This window comes from Neophocaena asiaeorientalis, unplaced genomic scaffold (genome assembly GCF_003031525.2).
Source record: "Neophocaena asiaeorientalis asiaeorientalis breed wild unplaced genomic scaffold, Neophocaena_asiaeorientalis_V1.1 scaffold433, whole genome shotgun sequence".
In the NCBI taxonomy this organism is placed as follows: domain Eukaryota; kingdom Metazoa; phylum Chordata; class Mammalia; order Artiodactyla; family Phocoenidae; genus Neophocaena; species Neophocaena asiaeorientalis.
In genome coordinates, this window is record NW_020175040.1 from 1,782,015 (window position 1) to 1,786,175 (window position 4,161).

General features: G+C 62.9%; 2 protein-coding genes across 2 annotated transcripts in view; one reads left to right on the forward strand and one right to left on the reverse strand.

Moving 5' to 3' along the window:
• EEFSEC (eukaryotic elongation factor, selenocysteine-tRNA specific) overlaps window positions 1-4,161 on the reverse strand; it is a 225,482-nt gene that overhangs the window by 28,563 nt on the left and 192,758 nt on the right. The gene's annotated exons all lie outside the window — the stretch shown is intronic.
• GATA2 (GATA binding protein 2) overlaps window positions 1-4,161 on the forward strand; it is an 11,639-nt gene that overhangs the window by 380 nt on the left and 7,098 nt on the right. The window lies entirely within an intron of this gene.

Below are 4,161 nucleotides of genomic sequence, written 5' to 3' on the forward strand. Positions count from 1 at the left end.
CGCCGCGCCCCGCGGCCCTTTATCCTGCGTGGCTGGGGTGCGGGTGGGGGAGAGCACTGGGTCTGGAAGTCTCCCCCCTGCCCCGAGCCGGAGTCGGAATCCTTTTAGCGGGATTTCAATAAGAATGGGGCCGCCGCGGTCTCGGGATCTGCCTCCGGGAGGCGGGAGGCGTAGACGGCGGCGGTCTGGTCTGTCTGGACCCAGGGCATTTAGAATCCTTCGGCGGAGGCCAGGCTTGAACTCCAGGTTGCCTCGGCAGCGAGGGGAAAGCTCTGGCGTTCAGGGCCCCCGGATGTGGCGGCCGCTCCTTTCCCGGAAAACACGGAAGGAAATTCGTTGTTTTGGAAAAAGCCACGTCTCCCGGGGTCGGGAACATTTGGCAGTGAGCTCTGGGTCTACGCAGGCACCTCGCGCCGGGATTCGTTCATGAGCAGGCAGGATTCGAGAAGCAGGTAGGGCCAGTGCGGCTGCCCAGGCGTCTGGGGAGCGTTTCCCAGACGGGTTGACAAATTGCAAACAAATTGCGTCTAACGAAACGGATTTACCAGTTGTCCTGCTGCTGGGCTGCGGGGCTGCCCGGCCTCCTAGCACACCGTGGCAGTTCATGGAGGAGGGAGAAACGCGGCTCGATTGTCTGCAGGTCTCAGCAGGGCCCCTTGCTGTCGGGCTTGGAGGTGGCGGTTAGAACCTCGTAAAGAGATACAGGGTCTCCGAGGAGCCTCCACCCAGGGTGCGGACACGAGTAGGACGTTGGACCCTGGTCTTTACAATTCAAAAAGGCCCGGAAAACGGATGGGGTGGGAGAATTAGCATGGTGGCGGGAGGAGAGGGAGACTTCAGATTTTGGGGGCTGGAAGTGAACCTGAAAGAGCAGGAGGGGCTGTTGGATTCCTGGTCGCCTCACTGGGGAGCCCCTCTGGAGGATGGCTGAGGCCCGAGAAGATCTGAGGCCTTGCCTTAGAGGGGACATCTGAACCCCTCTGGCTAGAGCGGCCCCCACTTCCTCCTCAGTACCCCTCAAGGCACATTGCCAGTGAGGCCGCTGTGTTGCAAATTAAATATCCCTAAGAAAGGCAGCCCCTAAGCAAACGGATTTCTTTAAACACCCCATCCACTGCTGGCCAATTAGATGCCCATAGGAAAAGGTGAGAATTAGGTTACAGAGAGAGGGCAAACTTATGGTCCCAGAGGGGCCGCCTCAGGTGAGCCAAATTGAAACAAAGGGCAGGGAGGGGAGGGTCGCACAGGATGGGGAACACCTGGGCAGCTGAGTGCCGGGCCGAGGCCTTGAGGGTCTCTAGAACCGGGCTTCGGATCTCTGCACCCCCAGCTCCCGAGAAAGCACCCCGGGAGGCTCCGAGCCGCGTTCTGCTAGGGAATCTCCAGTCATTTGGAAAAGGTCGTTAGAAAATTCAGTTTTGCCGCTGCCCTTCCCCAGTCCCTTATAAAATCTTGTTCCCATGTAAGGAAAGTGGCAGCTTTAGTGCGACCGAAGGGCAGCGGCCCGCATTTGCAACAATACTTGGGAATGAACAAAAAAAAAAAAAAAAAAAAAGGCAGGAAAAAAGGAAAAAAAAAATCCACTAATGAATAATTACTTTAATGAGCCCCTACATTTTGAAAAAAAATTAGGGAAAAAAAAAAAAAAAAAAAAAAAAAAAGGGAAGGAAAAAAGGAACGTGTCCCTCTAAACGTGTTCTGGGGACCCCAAAGTCCGAGGCCGTAAACCGAAATAAATCCGCCCTCCGAAGCCCCGAGGATGCCCACCCCAGTCCATCCTGGGAGCTGACCTGACCCTCCCTGGAGATTTGTTCCATCCGAAGTGATGAGATGGTCTCGCTGCCCGGTGGGCAAGGCGCCTGGTTATGTCCATCGGTCTGTCTGGCAGGCACACTCAACCAGTGGGACCCCCCCCCCATTATGGGCCAGCTAGAGGCCCTGGGGCCTGGTGCCCCGCTTTTCTCTCCTAGACGGGTTAGTTCCTGCTGGAGAACGCAGCAGTCCCGCGTCCAACGCAGGAGCTCCAGCCAACGTGGAGGCCTCAGCCAAGCCGGCTGCCTGTCTGCCTTTTGCAGGGAGGCAACCCCACGGCCTCGAAAGACCCTGGTAGGGTTCCCCTTTCCCTTTTTTTCTCTAGGCCCGGATTGCGGGAAGGGAGGCTGGTGCAGATCTCCCGAGGCCCCTGCTCGAGCATTGCTTAACTGCCCAGCTAAGCTCCTCTTCGCGGCGATTTTCTGAGCCGCCGATCGGGGTAATTAAATCCCCGCCCGCGCTCCGTGCTGCGCCAGGCCGGCGGGCAGAGAAGGGCTGCCGTTCGGGCAGGGGCCCACCCGGGCGGGTCACCTCCATCCCGGCAGTGGGCAGGACGCTGCCCCGGAGGGGCTTCAGGCTGCCCCGGAGGAGCTTGAAGCCGAGCTCGCGGTAATGAAACTGCAGACCCACCCAGAACCGGAGATAATTTGAACCGCGCCTTTGGGGGGAAAAAGGCGATTACCTGCTTTCCTGAGGGCTGGGAACGACCACCTCCCTGCGAGCCGAGGCTCCGATCGCGGCCCCGCGGTAAGCTTCCGCTCGGCTCCGGCGTTCACCGCCCCGTGGCCGGCCTGAGGGTCGGGGGCCTCCCGCGCTCGGTCCTGGGGTTTGAGCTCCTGTGGGGCAGCCTTGCCGGACACGGGGTATTGTCCCCGGGGCCGTGTTGTCTTTGAGAAGCTCCTGCTGGGCTCCGAGGCGACGAAACAGGCTGGGAGGCTTCGCGGCGATCGCGTTTTACGCGTTGATGAATCGTAAGCTAAAGGCGGGGAGGAGAAACAGACGTACGGAAAGACAGCGGGTCTGGGCCAGACCGCACGCGTTTCGGGGCGCGCGAACAGGGAGGCACGGAGGCCGCTCACCTGCCTGGTCCGGCTGCCGAGGCCCGGCGCCCGCGGCCTCGAGCTCCTGCTCCCGGCCCCGGCGCGCCTTACTCGGCGGGCGCCGGCCTCCTCTCCCGCAGACCGGAGTTTCGAGAAGCCCGGGCCCCGCGCGCCTTGGAGTGGAGCGGAGCGGGAGGCGCGCGGGCGGCCAGGGCAGACGGGCCCCAAGGGCTGGAGACGCGTGGGTTCCCAGCGGGATGGGGCTCTGCACCCCTGTCCCCGCGCCTTTACCTGCGCCAGGGCCTCGGACAGACGAACGGACAGCCGGACGCAGAGGCAGGAGGAGGCCCCCAGCCCGAGCCCGCGCCCCCTTGGCGCTGCCCAGAGCTGCCCTGGGAGAGGGTGACGGGGGCGCGCCGGCGGAGCCGGGCCTGGCCTGGTGCCCCCCGAGCCGAGGGGACCGAGGGCTTTCCTCCCTCCTCAGATTATTAAAAAGTTCATTTCCTGGCGAATCGGGTGACGTCAGGGGCCCGGCGTCGCGGTGGCGGGGCTGCCCGGCCGGAGAAGCCGCCTCCAGTTACCCAATTACCGACTGTCAATCCCGCCGCCCCTCCCCCCACCCTCCCGGGGGTGGCCGGGGCCCCGGCCCTCCCCCCTGCCGCGGACCCACCTAGCATCCCTCTGGGCTTCTACCCCCGAGAGCCGTGGAACGGCGAGGGGAGGGGGCTGAGGTTGTCGATTACTCCCCATTACCCCCGCACCTGTCTCTTCATCCCCCCCATTTTTCTTTTGTTCCCGACCCCCCTCCTGGGCCGTAGGCTCCCTTCAAGCCTTGGTCTCCTCCGTCTATACAATGGGAGAGAGCAAAGAGATTTGTGCGCCCGGCCCACTTCACCCGCAGAGCCGGATCTCTGGACTGGAGGCTTGTGGAGAGCAGTTCCAGGTGACTTAGGGGACGGAGTTCTCAGACCACCATCTCCCTCTCCCCAGGGGCCGCCTTAGGGACCCCCCCCACCTTCCCGAGGAAAAAAATGCCTCCTCCTGCCCGGAGGCGTCTCCTTCGAGCCGGCGCCGGCGCCAGTCCGGGTCTGCACGGCCTCGCCCCAGGCAGTTCGGCCCGTTGGTCTGAGAAGGCCACGCCCGGGAAGGGGACGCCCCTTCCCCCTCTCCGGAGCCGCCAGCCAGGCCACCTCCACCAGGTCAGGCCGTCCTAAGCGGCCTCTTGTCCGAGGCCCAGGTGCCCACGGGGGCCCTGTAGTTCCTGCCCCTCATCGATCCTGCTGTCCCGCAGTAGTCCTCTCACCCCACC